Below are 20,931 nucleotides of genomic sequence, written 5' to 3'. Positions count from 1 at the left end.
AATGATGCTAAAGCTGAAACTCCAGTACTTTGGCCACCTCATGCGAAGGGTTGACTCATTGGAAAAGACTCTGATGCTGGGAGGGATTGGGGGCAGGAGGAGAAGGGGACGACAGAGGATGAGATGGCTGGATGGCATCACTGACTCGATGGACATGAGTCTGAGTGAACTCCTGGAGTTGGTGATGGACAGGGGGGCCTGGCGTGCTGTGATTCATGGGGTCGCAAAGAGTCAGACACGACTGAGCGACTGATCTGATCTGATCTGATCATATATACACACACATGTATACATGTGTGTGTATATTTATAGATATACATCTGTATATACATATATACACATGTATACACACACACGTATATACACACACACACAATGGAATACTGCCTGCCTTCCTGTGTGCTCAGTTTTGTCCAACTCTTTGGACCCCATGGACTGTAGCCTGCAAGGCTCCTCTGTCAGTGGGATTCCCAGGCAAGAATACTGGAGTGGGTTGACACGCCTGTCTCCAGGGATCTTCCCAACCCAGGGATGGAACCCGCGTCTCTTACGTCTCTGCATCTGCAGGCAGGTTCTTTACCCCTAGCACCACCTGGGAAGCTACTCAGCCATAAAAAAATGAAATTTTACCATTTGCAAGGGTATTATGCCTGTTGAAATAAGTCACACGTGTGTTCTAAGTCACTTCAGTCGTGTTTGACTCTTTGCAATCCCATGGACTGTAGGTATCTCTTATGTCTCCTGCATTGGCAGTGGGTTCTTTACCACTAATGCCATCTGGGAAGCCCATAAGTCACATAGAGAAAGACAAATACTTATGTTACCACTTACATGTGGAATCTAAAAAATAAAATAAATTAGGGAATATCACAGAAAAGAAACAGACTCATATATATGCAGAACAAACTAGTGGCTACCAGTGAGGAAAGGGAAAGAGGGGAGGGGTAAAAGAGAGGTAAGGGATTAAGAGGTACAAACTACTATGTATAAAATAAATAAGCTACAAGGGAATATAGCCAATATTTGATGGTAAAGAATCTGCCTGCAATGCAGGAGATCCAGGTTCGATCTCTGGGTCAGGAAGATCCACTGGAGAACGGAATGGCAACCCACTCCAGTATTCTTGCCTGGAGAATTCCATGGACAGAAGAGCCTGGTGAGGTGCAGTCCACAGGGTTGCAAAGAGTCGGATACGACTGACTAACTGACTAACGACTGACTAACACACACACACATACACGTATATTTTATTTATACATTTTTTTTTGGGGGGGGAGTCAAGTCATTTATTTGTCTTTTACATGAAAACAAAATTGAGGGAGGGCGAACAAGAGGGGAACTAGCTGGCTGCTCAGATTTTTCTGTAGTTGGAATGGGGCATCTGTTGATGGACACTTAGGTTGCTTTCATACTTGGGCTATTATAAACAATGCTGATATGAACATTGGGGTACATGTATCTTTTCAAATTAGTGTTTTTGTTCTCTTCAGATATGTACCCAGAAGTGAAATTGCTGGGTCACACGGTATTCTATTTTTAGTTTTTTGAGGAACCTCCATCCTATCCTCCATGGTGGCTGCACCAATTTACATTCCCACCAAGAGTGCGCAAGGGTTCCCTTTTCTCCAGAGTCTTGCCAGCACCTGTTACTTGTCTTTTTGATAACAGCCATTCTTACAGATGTGAGCTGATATCTCACTGTGGTTTTGATTTGCATCTCTCCGATGATTAGTGATGTGAGCATCTTTTCATGTGTCTGTTGGCCATGTATATATCTTCTTTGGAAAAAGATCAATTCAGTGTCTGCTCATTTTTTTAGTTGAAGTATAATTGATTTACAATATTATATTAGTTTCTGGTACACAGAAAAGTGATTCAGTTATACATGCATATTATATATATATTCTTCTCATATTCTTTTCCATTATGGTTTATTACAGGATATCAAATATGGCTCCTGTGCTATACAATAGGACCTTGTTGCCTGTCTATTTTTTCTTTTTGGCCACGCAGTGGAGCTTGTGGGATTTTGGTTCTTGAACTCCACCACTGGGCTGGCAGGGAATTCCCTTGTCTGTTTTATATATAGTAGCTTGTATCTGCTAATCCCAAACTCCTAATTCAGCCCTCCCCACCCGCTTTCCCCTTTGGTAACCATAAGTTCATTTTTTATATGAGTCTATTTCTGTTTTAGAAATAAGTTCATTTATATAATTTTTTTTGGTTCCACATATAAGTGATATCATATAATATTTGTCTTTTTCTGTCTGACTTACTTCACTTAATATGATAATCTCTGGGTCCATCCATGTTGGTGCAAATAACATCATTTCATTCTTTTTTTACAGCTGAGTAGTAGTCTATTGTATATATTATATATACACCGCATCTTCATTATCCATTCATCTGTCAATAGACATTTAGGTTGGTTCCATATCTTGGCTACTGTAAATAGTTTGCCCATTTAAAGTTTTTCTAAAAATTTATGTACTTACCTGTTTTTGGTTGCACTGGGTGTTCATTGCTGTGCGCTGGCTTTCTCTAGGTGCGGCAAGCGGGAGCGACTCTTGCTTGTGGTACCCAGGCTTCTCATTCCAGTGGCTCCTCTTGTTGGGGGGCACAGGCTCGAGTGCCTGGGCCCCAGCAGTTGTGTCACGCGGGCTTAGTTGCTCTGAGGCACGTGGGATCCTCTCAGACCAGGGATTGGACCTGTGTCCCCTGTGCTGGCAGGAGGATTCTTACACTTGATCTTAGCCAAAAGGCCGAGAAGCGATGGCAGGAGGATTCTTAACCGCTGGACCACCAGGGAAGTCCCTGTCTGCTCATTTTTAATTGGATGGTTTATTTTTGCTGTTGAGTTCTGTGAATTCTTTATATATTTTGGATGTTAACCACATGTTGGACATATCATTTGTAAATATTTTCTTCTATTTAGTAGGTTGCCTTTTCTTTCTTTTTTTGTGTTTTTTTTTTTTAGTTTGATTAGCTCCAATTTGTTAATTTTTGTTTTTGTTGTCCTTGTTTGAGGAGACAGATCCAAATAAACACTGCTAGGGGCTAGGGCTGACATCAAAGAGCATGTTGTTGTTGTTCAGTCGCTAAGTTGTGTTCGACTCTGTGACCCCACAGACTGTAGGGGTCCAGGCTCCTCTGTCCATGGGATTTCCAAGGCCAGAATATGGGAGTGGGTTGTCATTTCCACCTCTAGGGGATCTTCCCAATCTAAGGATCGAACCTGCATCTCCTGTATTGCAGGCGAATTCTTTACTGCTGAGCCACTGGTATCAGGTCTTACATTGAAGTGTTAAAGCATTTTGAGTTAATTCTTGTGTATGGTATAATGGTCTGGTTTCATTCTTTTGCATGTGGCCATCCAGATTTCCCAATTATATTTATTTCCAGCTCTGTTGTACGTTCTTTGCTACTTTATTGTAAATTACTAATTGTTCTTATATGTGTGGGTTTATTTCTGGGCTTTCAATTCTGTTCTGTGTATTGAATTTTTTTATGCTAATATAAGTGGTATCGTGTTTAACATTTAATTTTCCTCTGCCTGTGCTAATGTTAAGACTATTGACAGGTAGTTTGTCATTACAGATAAATTAAAAGTCCGTATCAGAACTAGCCTTTAGTCTTGAATTCAGTTTGTTTTTGCAATTTATATTTACTTTCTACTTACAAATAATTTAACGATATAGTGGGTCTTTTACCCTTGTAAAGTATCAGATTTAAATGCTTCCTTTGGAGGGATTGAGAAGTGGGTGGCTCCAGGAGGCTATTTAGGTGAGGAATGAGCGATTCTCTGGGGAAGAACTCGTCCTAAGGGAGTAGGAGCCAGGCTGGACCCACTTGGCCCTGTGATGGAGCCCTGCCCCGATGGAGGGAGACTGTGTGCTGTCTGCCACTCATGTGTCTTCCAGCCGTGGTCCCCGTGGACTCATGTCTCAGTCCTTGGTGTGGGGAGGGAGGGCTGCCCCTGAAAAATGCAAAGAACTCTTTTACTGGTAATTTTAGAAAACATTGAGCATGCACCGTACCGCTTTGTGGCCCCTTTGATATGCTGCAAAAGCAGGACGTTGTCCCTCACCTTAGAACTCCTTTTGCTTTGGTGCTGTCTTTCAGAACCTACCAGAGGCTCCCCCAGTGCCATTAAGAGCAGTGGTAGTAGAAGTAGTATTAAGAGCTTCCATTTATTTATTTATTTAGATGTGGACTATTTAAAAAGTCTTTTGTTGAATTCGTTACAATATCGCTTCTGTTGTTTATGTTCTGGTTCTTTGACTGTGGAGCATGTGGAATCTTAGCTCCTCCGCCCGGAATCAAACCCGTACCCCTGCACTGGAAGGCAGTGTCTTAACCGCCGGACCGCCAGGGAAGCCCCCAGTAGCTTACATTTATTGAGTGCTTGTTACTTGTTACTGTGCTAGGTACTGTTTTAAGTACTTTATTAACTTATTTAATAATCACAGCTACCCCATGAAGTAAATTAGATAAAAGTGTCCTTATTTTACAAGGGTGGAAACTGAGGCACAGAGAGGCTAGATAACTTGCCTGAGATCACACAGCTTATAAATGGTAAAGCCAGGTTTCAAGCACCAGTGCCCCCTATCTCTTAACAATATATAGGCTCTCGGGTGGCAGCAGCAGATGGGGCTAAAGTAGGAGAAAAGGAATAAGCCGGGGATCCCTGAAGGGCCTCTGGCCAGAGAGCCCACTCTGCTTGCTTTTTGTCACCCGTTGGGTAGCTAGCCCATGAGGACTGGAAGCAGTATCTTGGGGTTGGGATGAGGGCTGCTTTAGAGGGATCTGAGGGCTAAATTAGCAATTAATATCAAGAGAATGTGAAACACAAGTGAGGTAATCATAATTTTCTCTTTAGATCAGATTTATAGACTTAAGAAACGTGATATCGATTTGTTTTACAATTTTATCACCTTAAAATTTCCTTGGAGTAAATGGAATCATGACTTCTGGTCTGTTCTTTCTCTGAGGTGACAGGCACATCTATATTTAGACCAATAGTCATGGTCCTGTGGTGATGGATCAGTGTGTGCCTCCAAAAATGGCCGAGCATCGAAATAATGCTGTGTGTCTTTGTGAACTGATAAATCATCGACGTTGTAGATTTGATGCACACACTTCAGAGGGACGTCTATAGAAATTTACTTGATAAGCAGAGAAAGGAACCTTTGTGCTAGGATCACAGAGAGCCACCTGGGCAAGGGTCCATGAGCTCACGTTAGTGAGCAGACTCAGATTCAGCCACATCACAAACAGAGTGAATCTAGGCTCTGAGTCTAGGCTCCTCCTGAAGCAGGAGCACCATTCATTTTGATGACACTAACCACAGCCTGGGATTTTCTTTAACCCCATCCTTTCTTTTACCTCCCGCATTTCATGTATCACTAAGCTCTATTGATTATACCCTTTAAATAGCTTTCATATCTGTCTGCTCTTTTCCTTTTCTGCTGCCACTAATTGGGATCCTTGACATTTGTTCACCTGGATTGGACAATAACCTCCTGAATGCTTTTTTTCCTCTAACTAGTTCCTTCACTGCCATCAGCATTATCTTTATAAAACATAAAACCATCATATCACTTCCCTGCTTAAAAACATCTCAGTGCCTCCCACAGATCACAGAATGAAAATCTTTACATCCAGAGGCTGGTCTGTGAGGCTCCTTAAAAACTAGCCCTGGTCTCTCTTTTTGAGGCCCCATGTCTCTCATTTTGTCACTTGGGGGACCAACCATCCCAGTCATCCTGGGGCTTCTGGAACCCATAGTTTGCTTTCACATATCATGCCTTTCTTGGAGTGTTTCTCAACAGGCTGCCTTCCCTGCCACCCTTCTTCTCATCTTTGCCCTTTTGGCCAACTCTTAACTTTCCTTAGAGATTGTCCTCCTACTCACCTTGGGTGGAAGGCATGGTACGCGTCTTCTTTTTAGAAAATGTTTATTTATTTATTATTAATTTGGTTGTACCAGGTTTTAGTTACAGCACGCAGGATCTTTGATCTTTAGTTGCAGCATGTGGGATCTAGTTCCCCGACCAACAACCGAACCTAGGACCCCTGCTTTGGGAGTCTTAGCCCCTGGACCACCAGGGAAGCCCCATGGTATTCTTCTATAAGCAGTTCCCTCACCATGTTGTTCCGCTTAAATGTCTGTCATCCCTGGTAGATCGTGGAGTCCTTGAAAGAGGATTTCATTCTTCGTCTCTTCCCAGGTTACCATAGATGCTTCACTGATATTTGCTGGATGCTTTCTTCCATTCATCCAACTGTCCATTGTTCTTTCGACTAATATTTATTGAGCAATTGCCATATGCAAAGCACTCTAGCTGCTGGAAACACATGGTGAAAAAGACACAAAATCCTTATTTCCATGGAGTTTATATACCAGTGAGAGAAGACAGGCAATAAAGAAAGAAACAGGAACTGAATCAGATGGTAGGAAGTGTAGGCAGAGAAGTAAAGTAGGGTCACATGACACAGAATGCATGGGTGGATTCTGTGGATGGCCAGAGAGGTCCTCTCCGAGTGACAGCCTGGAGGCTGAGGCCTGAATGAACTACCTTGTGGATATGAGGGTAAAGAGCATTCCAAGAAGAGGGAACCGATAATACAAAGGCCTTAGGGTAAGAACAAGCTGACTTAGAACAAACACTGGTTACCTAAAGCCAGGGCAACATCAGGGCACAGTGAGGAAAGTGTCTGCAGCAGGCAGAACTGAAGCCATAGGTCATAGCTGGTTTAGGAGTCAAAGGTTCTTTAAATCATACTAGATACTTATTGGCAGCTACAAATAGCAAAATAAAAAGGCCCTGCTGTTCACACCTGATGCACAGAAGCACTTAGGAATGTAGGTGCCTGTCCACTTCATTGGAAGCCAAGCTATCTATGTCAAGATGGCCTGTGTGAAGAAACTGCCCAGTTGTAATCCACTTGGCTTTCTTTTCTTTGAGCCTTCGGTTTGCCTAAGCCACACAGTTAATATAGCCACAAGAATGTGGACTTCTATCTGCTCTGAAATGTGCTTATTTTTTAATCTTTCCAGTGGGAAAGGGCTTTTCCTTTACCCATCCCTCATTATTTTCCAGCTTAATGTTTGTTACTCCCTTCCTGTAACTGAAACAAAAAAAGCTGTATCTGAAGATCTGTGTGCTTTTGTACAGGGTGAGCATGTGCTCATGTACACATGTGGGCCGTGGCCGAAGGTTATATAACAAGAGCTGTTCTGAGTACAGTTGGCTCATGCCGAAAGCCCTGATGTGGCAACTCCAGATTTCATCGCAGGTAGGCTGAGCATGAACTTGAAAATCAGGAGTCGTGGCTCAGGGCAGCCTGCTGGCCAGCTTTATTTTCCAGCTCAAAATGTCCCTTGAAAACCCTGGGTTTGGGTTCAAAAGGGCCAAGAGAGTTCTGTTTTATGGACAGGTGCTCCCTGCCACAGAAATGGTGATACACAATTTTCATCTTCCCAGTGGGTGGGTGGCTATGATAGAGGAGATCAGGCCTGATAGAAGTGTTCACATTCTTCGTGGTTTTATTAACCAAGTGGCTTGGCCACATCAAGGCCATGTCTAGACAGCGTAATAGACCCTGCCATGGCACAATGATCTGTTTTTGTGTGTGTGTGTGTGTGTGTATGTCCCCCCCCCCCCTTTAATTATGTTTCTGGTTGTTCTTTGTGGAATTGACCATCTAGAAAACTTACTTAAATATACAGTGTAATAATTTAGGATTAAAAGGATTCTTGTGGGACTTTCCTGGTGGTCCAGTGGCTAAGACTCCAGGCTCCCAATTCAGGGGCCCCAAGTTCAATCCCTGGTCTGGGAACTAGATCCCACATGCTGCAACTAAGACCTGGTACAGTCAAATGAAGAAATAAATAAATATTAAAAAAAAAAAAAGGATTCTTGGACCTCTAAACCTTTCAGACAAGGTCACTGAGGTGTTAGGTGTCTTGCCCAGGGATAGACGGTGGGTTGGTATCAGAACTAGGTCTGACAATCTTGGGTTCCTGGCTTCCATGGTGGCTTTTCTGTTCCCAGTCATACTGCCTTTAATCACTGAAGGGAGATAGCAAACTGGTGAACTGAAGAGTGTTTTTAAACTGGCAGTTCATATTTAAAAACGGGAGATTACACATCAGAATCTGGATTTCTGGTTTCTCTAGAAAGACTTGAGTTCATCTTCCTGCAGGACTGGCTGTTGGTAGCAACAGTGGCTTCTTCCTTTACACAGGTCATGTGCTCTGCAGTTTACTACAGTCTGCACGTGTCCTTATTATCTCTCAAACACTGAAATTGACTGTCAGCTGCCATTTATGGTCAACTGTGAACTGCTGTATTTCTGATAGTAGAGTTAAGAGGAAAGAGAGCTATTTCTCATGCCCACCTATCTATTAAAAGTGGGCCATATTTCAAGAAGAATGGATTAAAAAAATTTTTTTTTTGCCACACCCCATAGCATGTGGGACCCTCATTCCCAAACCAGGAATCACACCCTGCATTGGCAAGCAAAGTCTTAACCACTGGACCGCCAGGGAAGTTCCAGAATGGATATTTTAAAAAGCAAAGTGTTTCAAGGCCAAAGAATACAGCTCAAGATGTTATGAAACAAATCTGTTTGGCACCTATAAGGCATTGGAAGTTGCAATTCTTGTGCTAAACTCTGATAGCATATCAGAAAAACTTTGGATACATTTTTTCAGTGAGGTTACAGTATACCCTTGACAAGTTTTGAAAAGAGATTTTTGTAGCATGGAGCCAAGAAGAAAAGCAGAACAGAGAAAGGAAAAGGGACCCTTCTCTCCCTTTGCCCCATAGCAGAGCTATTAAATGTGAGATTAGTCTGCTTAGACAGTGAGTGAGTCAAGTTGTCCAAAAGGCTGTGCATTAAGAACTCTTCATATTAACTTTAGGCAGGAATATCTTGAACTGTTCAGCTGTGAGCTGATTATCAAGGCAACAGAGATACTGAGAAAGTCAGAACCGAGGGTTCCTTTCCCATTTGCTGGAATAACCGTGAAATTGCTTAAAGGAAATGTGCTATATTATTCTGAGAAATAAATGACAAATAAGCAACACCCAAAGTGTACCACACTTATGATTTCTTAAATAAAAGGCTCATTTCTTCTTGTGATTTCTTTCTTTTTTTCTGGTCTCTGCTTCTAGCTATCCTTCAACTTTACCAACAAACATTTTGTTTGTGAAGCCAAGAGGCTCCATAAAAGGTTAAAAATAATTCAACTATATTGTGTTGAACTTAATTGAAGTGTCATGAACCATCTTGAGAGCAGGAGAACCAGTTCTCTCTTGTTGCTATTGGCTTAGTCTGTTTACTTTTCTGGTGCCCTGTCCTCTGAAGTTTGGGCTGGGAGGCCTGGTGAGGAATGTTTCCTCTGAGGTTTCGACAGGTTTGGCTGTTCGTCACTGCCTCAGAAGCTGCTTGGCTGCAGGTAAGGAAGGCTGCTGCCCTATGGGAGGGATAATTATGGTCAGTGAGTTTGAGCCTTTAGCTTGGCCTTACTCTGCACCCAAATTCACATCTGATTCAGGAAGTCTATTTTTGTGTGTCCACATCAACGATTTCCTTGCTCGGTTTATCGAAGGGAAACAGCCTTGCCTACTGGTGAGGAGATTCTGAATCAGGCCTCTTGCCTGGCTGAGTTGCAGGGCTTGGAAGAGGGATTAAGTCAAGGGAGGAGTCACTGTCATCAGAATATCCACACACGACCGCCCACCTCCTCTCTGACTACCTACACAAAGCATGATTACCCTGGAGCGGGCAGGTGGTGAGCAGGCATTGGAGAGGCAAGGGCCTGAGTCCTTTTTTTTCCTAGTTGAGGGGGCACCATTGGTTGTGCCTTTTCCAGAGAACCTTGAAGTCTGGGGATCTCAAGATATGCCTTGACTGTGCAGTCTCTTCTGGGCTTGTGACAGCCTTGTCGCTCAAGTATCCGTCACAAGTAGAACATGTGATGGATAGCCAGACTTTTCACAGCTAGGGGAGGCTCTTTGACTTACGGGAATGTAGTGGGTCCAGGAGCCACAGTGAGTGGGGCCTCCTGAGGTTGATAAACCCTGAGCAGATTAGGGTGGAGCTCCGTGGTCCCTTCCCTTGGCTTAGTCTGGAGAGTCTTGCCTTTGAAACAGTCAGGCTGTGGTTAGCATTATGAGAGATTCTTTTTGTTCCATCCCTCTTATAGCATATGTAATAGGATAATGGGGGGAAAAAAAAAACCTTCAATTGCCATCCCAATGTTGCCACATCAAAGCAACAGTTAATATACTTGTCATGGCAAATTAACATGAATCCCAATATAAACACTGCTTTATCCCTTTTTGTTTTTAAAAGAAGCATTTGGCTTGTATATTCTGTTTGAAACATCAAACATAATGCATGGTCATATTTGAATATGGATACTACCTATGTTTTAATAATAACTGGCATTTTTATTATGTCTGTGGCACCACAGGTGTATCATTTTAAATTATGTATATAGCATTTAAGGTGTATAGTGACTTATATAATTACTGTTGCTTCATGTGGCCTACATAGGATGTACCAATTTAGCAGATGATGTCATTCAAATCACATGAAAAGTCCCCTTAGAATTCGCTGGTGGTCCAGTGGCTAACTCTGCGCTCTCACTGCAGGGGACTGGATTCAGTCCCTGGTTCGGGAACTAGGATCCTGCATGTGCTGGTACCCCTCCGCCCACCCCAAAAATAGTCCCCTTAATCTGCCTGTCTGAATTCATAGAAATCATAAGTCTGGAGAAGTATTTACATACCAATAACATTGTCCATGAAATGCTGACACCTTCTTACCTTCTCCCCTCTCCTTACACCACCTCCTACCCCTCCCACAAGCTTGGCATCGCTGTTCACAGTAAAGTTCCACCCATGACAAGCCCCAGTGTGTAGTGGGTCTGAACCCTTGCCTGGATCCACGGCCAGAAATGGGATGTGGTCCAGGGAACAACCTAGACGAGCGCCAACAGGGCCACGTGGCAAGGGCTCTCCTTGCTTTCTGACACTCTTCAGCTGTGGTCTCCCAGGGAAGAGGAGCCTTGGCCATCATCCCCTCCTCCTACAAGTCTGTGTTGTAACTGCCTCAGCATCCCCTTTTGGCTGAGTTGGATGTTGGTGAATCCGAGAAGGGTAAAGCTTGCCATGAGCATCACCTGGAGTCCTCCACAGGATGTTGGCTCCACTAGAGCCGGCTGGGTGGTGCCAGCGAGGTGGCTGGGCCCCTAGAGGAAGCGTGTAACTAACCCTGGGCAATAGCCTGAAGACTTTGGTGGTAGATGCCCCGCCCTGTGCGCTCAAGCATGGGCGGGTACACATGTCTAGCAGCTCTAGACAACAGCCAACAGGCTCTGCCATCAGTTCTGGTAAAGGAAATATATGTGAGGAGGCCAAACTGGAAGTGAGTAAGAGACCATGATGTTCAAGGTTAGATAGGAAGAGCTCCTGACACAGAAGTGGGTTTTCCCTTTTAAAATGAAGATGGCCACAGCTGATGTGGCCTCGCGTGTGTCCTCCTCTGGTGATCACCATCCTCTGGTCTCCTACTGAGGAGAGGGGAGATGGCTCTGGATTCCAAAAGTAGCCTTGCAAAGGTAGGAGGCCCAACTCCGCCCAGCCATTTTCACATTTCCCATGTGAAATTCACCACCAGTCAGAGCTCTGAAGATCCAAGCGTGCCCAACTGAGTGGCAGTCTGTCGGGAGAGAACGTAAGATTTCTTTCCTGCAGCTCCCTTTACTCTCTCCCTACGGAACCCTAAATAGACAAAATATTGGGCTAAAGGGCCAAATAATCTTGTTTGGGGAATCTCACCATCTCATTTTCCAGCCAGGCACTTTCCCCATCCTGTAACTTTCCAGTTGTAATTCGGGGAATATTATTGATAACTCTGACACCTGGTGGTCACTTCAAAAACTGCACTCTGGGAGGATGGACAGTCCTCTGATCACTTTTAAGTTTTTGTTTTTCCGGTTCCAATTTCAATGTAAATAAGATATACTTTATACCTTAGTTATTCTTACTAATTGAATTATTTATAAGTAAAATTCTTGAGAATGCATTTAACAGAATGCTGCTGCTGCTGCTGCTAAGTCGCTTCAGTCGTGTCCGACTCTGTGCGACCCCATAGACGGCAGCCCAGCAGGCTCCCTCGTCCCTGGGATTCTCCAGGCAAGAACACTGGAGTGGGTTGCCATACACTTGTATAAAACATTTCTGTAAAGACATACCCCAAACTGCATGTTACAGTCCTTGGAGTGAAGCTAGGTTTGGAGGGGAGGGGGAACTTATTTACTTTACACCCACTAGTTATGTCTGAAATAGATTTTAAACAGGAAGGAAGTGTTACTTTGAGTGTGGCTGGAGGACACTTGGGCAGGAGGCCCAGAAGTCCAGGCTATTCCCCTCAAGGCGCCTACCCTCTCCTGGTTTTGTGTCCAGGGACCTGTAGTGCTTTCATGTGTGTGGAGGGCGTGGAGGATGGCTGGTCTCCCTCTGATCTTGTTCACTGATGGTGGTGGAGGAGCCCAGCAGCTGAGTAGAGGCTGGTCCTGGGGAGCCGAATGGCCGGAGTGCTGAAGCTGGGAAAAATTCCCCTCTCCCTTGACGGTCATGGGCTTCCCAGGTGGCGCAAGTGGTAAAGAACCTGCCCGCCAAGGCAGGTGACATAAGAGATGCGTGTTTGATCCCTGGGTCGGGAAGGTTCCTTGGAGGAGGACTCAGCAACCCACTCCAGTATTCTTGCTTGGAAAATCGCATGGACGGAGGAACCTGGTGGGGTACAGTCCATAGGGTCACAAAGAGTCCAACATGACTGAAGTGACTGAGGAGGCACGCGCGTTGGTGGTCACAGTAGTGAAGGAAGCAGCCATCCTGTCAGGTGTGGGCTGCCCACTTCCCGAGGTCGTGCTCAGCAGTGGGGCTCTGGTTGGAGAGTCAGCCACTCATTTGAGTTTCTGACGCCTCACAGGTGTGAGGCGCCCGGAGCCAAGTTTCACAAGGTGTGTGAGGTAAGGCCCCTTGAGGTGCGGGGCAAAAGCTCCCCAGATTTTAACCCCAGAGAAGTGGGCTGGGGGCAGATGTGGCCTGGGGCTGGCTGGCAGGCGTGCCCGGTCTGACAAAAGCCGTCACCCTTTGACTAGCTTCTCTGTGCCTCTTACTGTGCAACACCAGCATTGTCTTCTACTCTTGAACACACCTCCCACCGCTTTCCCACTACTCCCCCTCATGATAACGTGCCTTTATGAGTGTGTGTGTGTTGCACGTAGCCACTTTCCAAGTCTGTGCTCTGGACAGCAAACACTCCTCTCGCATGACTGTGCCCATTCACCCAGCTCACCAGCCAGCAGCCCAGAAACACTGGGTGACTGAGTGACCACAGAGGAAGATGCAAGGTGTTCAGGGCACAGCCCCAGGGAAGTCTCCCAGGGCCAGGTCTGATCTCCAGGGAGGAGAGAGTTCCTGCCTGCACTTGTCATGTGGTCCCTGAGGGTGGAATCAGGACCAGGACACAGGAGTGGAGTTCTTTCAAAGCAGCTCTTCAGGGAAAGAAAATCTCAGCACTGCACTCGATTATTGGTCTTTATACCCAGAGAACATGTTTCAGCTCCAGTGATTAACTCTTTTTTTTTTTTGCCCCACCGTGTGGCATGCAGGATCTTAGTTTCCTCATCAGGGATCGAATCCATGTCCCCTGCATTGGGAGCTTGAATCTTAAGCAGTGGATGGTCTAGTGATGAACTCTTTTGGGAGTCCCTTAAGGTGCAAGACAGCACAAGTGCCTTCTCAGGATTGGCCCCAGTGTCCACCATCTTTTGACTTCCAAAGTCAGGCATTCCTGGATCACTCTTGGTGATCCACCTCTCCTTCCTCCAGGTAGTCCCCGCTTCTACCTTCCTGGAAAACCAAGGTACCTCTCATTTCCTCCTTCCTTCCTCCTCCTGCTCAGATCAAAGCTCTCCAGCCAACACCATGTGACCTTGAGGGTGGAAAACACATGCTTGGGGACACAGAAGAAGGCTGAGACCCGGTGACTTCATGGAGCTGCCAAAACAGTTTGACTGCTTTACTCTCAATAAAGTGAGAAAAGAAACCCACCTGTGTGAACGACTGGACTTTCATATGTGAAGCCAAACTTCATGGGAACAGATAATAGCGACCCTCTGTGATAACCAGGTGTTTCCTTGTTTCTCATCTATACTATGGCATGGGACAAATAGTTCTTAATAAAGAATAGAAATAACACAGATTGAATCTCTGGGGTTAGGGGTTGTTCCTCTGGTAGGACTCTGTGCACATAGTAATAGAGATCTGGTTGGGCTGTTATTCTTAAATTACTGATTTTAAGTGTTCCTCACAGTGGAGTGGAGTTTCAGAAGCATGTATTTGGTTGCCTTAGCTTCAGTTTAAATATGTGGATAGTGGTGAGGGAGGCTCCTAAGGACACAGAGGGGAAAACCAGGCATTGCCTTTGTAAAATGGATGAATGGGGAATTCCCTGGTGGTTCAGTGTCTAGGACCTGACACTTTCACTGCTGTGGCCTGGGTTCAGTCCGTGGTCAGAGACCTAACGTCCTGCAAGCTACCCAGCGTGGCAACAAAACAAACAAAACCAAAACACATTTGGAGCTCGTGAAAAGCCCTGGTACTGAGCTCAGAGAAAGCTGGGTTGAGGCCCTTGGTTCAGTTCCCCTGCCCACCAGCATGGTGAGCTTGTTAGTATCAAATGAACCATGTATTTTTTGATCTCTGAGTCATCTTAAAAGTCAGTTTATCAAGGTATAATTGACATACAATAAACTACATCTATTTTTTTATTGATTTTTTGGGAGTATAGTTGATGTACAATGTTGTGTTCATTTCTGCTGTACGGCGAAACGAATCAGCTATATATATAGATATATCCCCTCTTTTTTTAGGTCACCATTGAGCATTGAGTGGAGTTCTCTGTGCTATACAATAGGTCCTCATTAGTTATCTATTTTATCAGAAAAACTATGACAAACCTAGACAGCATATCAAAAAGCATATCACTTTGCCAACAAATGTCTGTATGCTTGCCTGCTAAGTCGCCTCAGTCATGTCCAACTCTTTGCAACCCAATGGACTGTAGCCCACCAGGCTCCTCTGTCCATGGGATTCTCCAGGCAAGAATACTGGAGCTGGTTGCCATTTCCTCCTCCAGGGGATCTTCCCAACCTAGGGATCAAACCCACATCTCTTAAGTCTTCTGCATTGGCAGGTGGGTTCTTTTTCACTAGGGCCACTTGGACACATAAAAGTCCGTATAGTCAAAGCTATGGTTTTTCCAGTAGTCATGTACAGATGTAAAAGTTGGATCATAAAGAAGGTTGAGCAGTGAAGAATTGATGCTTTTGAACCGTGGTGCTGGAGAAGACTCTAGAGAGTCTCTTGGACAGCAAGAAGATCAAACTAGTCAATCCTAAGGGAAGTCAACCTTGAATAAGCTGATGCTGAAGCTGAAGATCCAATACTTTGGCCACCTGATGTGAAGAACCGATTCATTGGAAAAGACCCTGATGCTGGGAAAGATTGAAGGCAAAAAGAGAAGGGGGCAGCAGAGGATGAGATGTTAGATAGCATCACCGACTCATTGGTCATGAATCTGAGCAAACTCCGGGAGATAGTAAAGGACAGGGGAGCCTGGCCTGCTGTAGTCGATGGGGTCACAAAGAATTGGATAGGACTTAGCAACTGAACAACAACAACAACATATACCCAGAGTGGAATTGATAGAGCATAGTAGTTCTATTTTTAATTTTTTCTATTTTTAAAAATTTAAAATTTATTTTTAAGTTTTATGGAGTTTCCATACTGTGTCCCATAATGGGTGCACCAATTTACATTCCCACTGACAGTGCACGAGGAGTCATGTATATTTTATGCTGTTACTTTCTCCCATTCTGTAGGTTACCTTTTACTTTTGTTGATTGTTTCTTTTCCTGTGTAGGAACTTTTTAGTTTGATGTAGTTCCATTTTTACTTTTGCTTTTGCTTTTGGCACCAAATCCAAAAGGTCATTGCCAAGAGTGATGTCAAAGAGCTTACGTCCCATGTTTTCTTCCAGAAATTTTATGGTTTCAGGTCTTACATTTACGTCTTCAATTCATTTTGAGTTGATTTTTGTGTATGATGTAAGACAGTGGTCCAGTCATTCTTTTTGTGTAGCTACCCAGTTTTCTCATTACCACTTACTGAAGAGACTATTCTCCCTCCATTTTGCATTTTTGCTCTTTTGTCATAAATTAATTGATGAAATATGCATGGTTTTATTTCTAGGCTGTTTATTCTGTTCCATTGATTTATGGGTGTCTAGAAGTTAGCTAAGAGTCTTTAAAAATATCTTTTATGTGTTAACTAAAATTCTGAACATGTATAATACAACCATCATCATTATTTTTACATCTTTGGACACAAAACCTCTGGGTCAGTTCTGGTTCAGCTTATTTTGACTTATCATTCTCTTTAAGAGTAAGTTTTTTCTGTTTCTTTCTGTGTCTGGTAATCTTTGACTGAATGCTAGACATTGTTAGTTTCACCATTTTGAGTGCTGAGTATTTTTGTATTCTTATTAATATTGAAAGATATTTTAAATAATTATCAGAACGGTTATTTTGGCTTAGTTTTTTTTTTTTTTTTTAAACATCATACAGCTTTTTTACTTTAGGGAGAAAAAAAGAAGAAGTTCCACCAAATCGAATAAACAATCTGTCTTAACTTGAAGTTTGGGAATCACTGGTTTATAAGCTAGGATTGGATGAAAGGAGGTAACAGCCACAGTTGACCGTCTCATGCCAATGCAGCAAACAACAGGATCAACCAAGGCAAAATGAATGACTATGTAGAAGCCCTGATAAGGGCTTAAACAGACTGGTTCCCTGAGACATCACTATAGATATATTTTTGATATATATACAAATATATTAATATATTTTAATATTTTGGACTTTGTTCTTAGATGCCTATGTTCATTGGGAACAGTTCTCTGTTCAAAACTTGCCCTTTTCTCATGAACTCCTTGTGTATTCCTCCTCAGCTCCTCTGTATTGGGTCACTCTGGTGTATTTTCCAAGATACTGGCTTTTCTTGGTGATTTAGAGTCCTACATTTTTTGTAAAAACACTCTCAGGTTTTAACAGGAGGATCTTTTCCTTTCTTTCCTGAGTTTTGTCCTCTTGAAATCCTAGAACTATTGTTGAACTGGGGGAAAGAAGTTCTTTCTTAAGTCATTTTTAAATCAGAGTTTCTTGGTTTTCACACATCACTCTTCTTCCATCTCAAGAAGATGGCTATTCTTTCTTTTCCTCTTTTCTTCCTTTCCCTTCATTTCCCACCTTTCTTTCTTTTAAAACTTTAATTATGGAAAACTTTAAGCCTGCAAAAATACAGCGAGACTGATACAATGGGTATTTCCACATACCAATCGACAATCATTAACTTGTGAAATTGTATTTTTCTTTAAAAAAAAAAAAGTTTTTTTTTCTTACTAAAATTGGGGTATAGTTGATGTAGAAACTTAATTTTTCTAATGCTTCTGATTTACAAACATTAGAGACTTATTTTCAAGTTACATTAGATATCATGTAGTAGGGAGACGCATAACCCGTTTTGTCTTGTGGGGGGTGTGTGTGTGTGTGTGTGTGTAGGACTCTTGGTTTTTATCCCAGTTAGGATGCATGCAACATGAAAACTAAGAGCCTCCAGTGAGTTCCAGGCGATAACCGCAAGCATCTCAGTTACCCTTTTCCTTTATGTTCTATGCACAGTCCTTAAGCTCAGCCTGTAGCCTTTGCTCTGTGATTTGTTTCTAACCTCTGGTTGATTTAGGCCATGTCTTATATTCAGTCTAGGTTTACACTCCTGGAATACATTTCCTAAGTTTCTTCCCTTTTTCCCCCATATGTATATATGTATACCTCGAGTGTTCTTTATATTTCAACTATGCTTAAGGAATAAAAGCAAACAAGTGTAAGGTAGTGAAAGGTATCTGAGAGAATCCTGATGCCACTACTTACCAGTTGGTATGACTTTTCCAAAGTTGCTAAACCTCTTGGAGAGTCAGCATCATCATCTGTAAATTGAATAACACCCATCTTCAGGATTACTGTCAGGATTGCAAATAACGCAAGCAGAGTGCTTATCCCAGTGTCTGATGCATAGTAGTAACTCGACAAATGACAGCTATTATGATCATGACAGATGTAGCAGTGCTGTGAAATGGATAGCAAAGAGTATTATCCCCAATCGACTGACTAAAGAGGCACCAGAGAGACTAAAATACTGACTAAAGTCACAGACAGATTCATAACCAAAGTCATAAATGCCACTTCCTGGACTCAGAGGCTCCTGCAAACATACCAAAATCTAATTTCTGCTTATATCTTTATGAGTGAGTTCTATTTTTTAACAGAAACAAGACATTTCCAGCAGCTCATTTCAAGGGGATTTACTAAATTCACGGTTCCAGGCATCTAGGTTTGGGCTTTGTGCCCCAAACCATGTCCTTACATACATGGTCATACTTGAAATGAGCATATCAGACCAGTCCATCTCTGTTGTGGTGTTTTGCGGAGTTTATTTGTGGACAGACTGGCTCTCAGAATCACAGACTGTTAGTGGATAGTTTTTAAACAAACTGAGTGAAGTGCTTCAAGCTTTCACACAGAGAAAGGAATGTTGAGTCCTGCTTTGTCTCTCTCAGTGTTCTGTCTCTCTCTCTCTCTGTTTCACTATCTCTCTGTCTCTGTTTCTCTCTCTCTCTCACACACATATACACACATAATTCTTTTGATCTTACACACTCCAGGTTCTGGAGAGGTATGCACATTTCTGTGTATTCTTCCCAAAGTGTAGAAATTTTCTTTCTCAGCTGTTTCCTCCCATATTTTGCTGAGGTATAAAAATACGTCCTTACTGATCAAGTGTCTAGAGGACATAAGTTCTGTCTGAAAGCTAGAGGCAAATGTAAAAAAAAAAATAGTGAAAATTGTTCAGAAGTGTCTCCCCTGTTTGTCCTAATTGAACCAAGTTGGGGAGAATAGGACTGTTTGAACAGGCTCTGGAATGTAATACCTATAACCATGGCCTCTGATGCAAGAACCCCTCTCACTCTGGATTTACACTGTTATATTCTCCTTTTGATCTCCAGGAGATCAGTCCTGGGTGTTCATTGGAAGGACTGATGCTGAAGCTGAAACTCCGGTACTTTGGCCACCTCATGCGAAAAGTTGACTCATTGGAAAAGACTCTGATGCTGGGAGGGATTGGGGGCAGAAGGAGAAGGGGACGACAGAGGATGAGATGGCTGGATGGCATCACCGACTTGATGGACATGAGTCTGAGTGAACTCCGGGAGTTGGTGATGGACAGGGAGGCCTGGAATGCTGTGATTCATGGGGTTGCAAAGAGTTGGACAGGACTGAGCGACTGAACTGAACTGATTCTCCTTTTAGCAGGGATTACAGTAAGCAAGTTAGATAAAATCATAATGAATTGCCTAGGGAAAAATGAAAAACAAGAGCCATTGGAAATGCTTTCCTTCTTCAAAACAATTGAGGCTTCTCTCTTTTATCTTTTTCAAAATTGTCTTCATTAAGCACAGGGGCTGTAACTAAAGCATCTTTGTGTCTGTAGCACCTTTCATGGTGCTTTACACACGGCAGGCACTCAATAAATAATCATTCTTGATGCTGAAAGTATAAATATGTATTAACTGAGAACCCACTATGCAGCCTTTGTTAGTGCTATGTGGATTAATAAAGAGGTACAACTCAGAATTCCTTGCTTTCATTGAGCTTATGGTCTAGCTGGGGATATAACAATTATGGGAAATGTTTGGTTATTATTTCCTCTAGTATTTTGTCTGCTTTATTTTATTCTTCTCCTTATGGGACTCTAGTTGTATATGACAAATCTTTTGATAATGTCCCACAGATTCCTGAAGTTCTTTTAATTATTTCAATTATTTTTTTCTTCTATGCATCAGATTATTAATAGATAGTTAATCTATTAATCTTTCTTCAAGTTCACTGGCTCTTTATTGTTATTTTTATTCTGCTGTTAAGCCCATTCAGTAATTTTTTAGTTTAGTCTGATATTATACCTTTACTTTTTACATTAAAATTTTCAATCCATCTGGCATTTACTTGTAAGTATGATATGTTATTATTATTGTTATTTAGTTGCTAAGTCATGTCCGACTCTTTTGCAACTCCAAGGACTATAGTCCACCAGGCTTCTCTGTCCATGAGATTTCCCAGGCAAGAATACTGGGAAATTGCCATTTCCTTCTCCACCAATGGGTAATTTTTTAACATTTCAAATGTATATTTTTAAATTCTAGCATTTCTAATTAGTCCTTTTTTATGGCTTCCAGTAACCTGTTGATACTTCTTAGTTTTTCTTTCATTACGAGCATATTTTCCTCTGTGTCCTTGAACTTAAGATATGATAATTGTTTTATAACTCTTATCTGCTAATTTCAATACGTGAATCATTTCAGGATTGACTTTCATTGATTCTGCTTTTTTCCTGAGAATAGGTAATGTCTTCCTATTTTCTCTGACTGTTAAGTAATTCTGAACTGTGTCCTGGATGTTGTGAATGATATGTTATAGAGATTCTGAATTCTGCTATGTCCCCCTGAAGAGTATTTTTTCTTTTTTTAATAGTAATCAGTTAACTTGGCTGAATTCAAACTGTAAACTTTATCTTCCTTGCTGTGAATGGTGGCTCAAATTTCTGCTCGGTTCTTTCAGTCTTCTGCTTGAAATTGGCCTGACACATGTACAGTTTCAACCTCAGCCAGAGATCTGGCTAGAGTTTATACACATGATTCAGGTCTCCTCTTTCCTGGCTTGCTACTTTTTAG

At 42.6% G+C, this 20,931-nt stretch overlaps 1 long non-coding RNA gene across 2 annotated transcripts in view; it reads left to right on the top strand.

The window, feature by feature from the left end:
- Positions 1 to 20,931, top strand: part of LOC138991285 (uncharacterized) — a 70,017-nt gene that overhangs the window by 11,214 nt on the left and 37,872 nt on the right. Inside the window, exon 2 of one of the 2 annotated variants that reach the window (XR_011467312.1) lies at positions 13,990 to 14,216. The exons of the other annotated variant lie outside the window; for it this stretch is intronic. This is a non-coding gene — a long non-coding RNA (uncharacterized lncRNA). The remainder of the gene's footprint in view (positions 1 to 13,989; positions 14,217 to 20,931) is intronic. 2 annotated transcript variants of the gene reach the window in all.

This window comes from Bos mutus, chromosome 16 (genome assembly GCF_027580195.1).
Source record: "Bos mutus isolate GX-2022 chromosome 16, NWIPB_WYAK_1.1, whole genome shotgun sequence".
NCBI lineage: Eukaryota > Metazoa > Chordata > Mammalia > Artiodactyla > Bovidae > Bos > Bos mutus.
The sequence above is the reverse complement of the archived record's forward strand: the minus strand, read 5'-3'. Positions and strand labels throughout refer to the sequence as shown.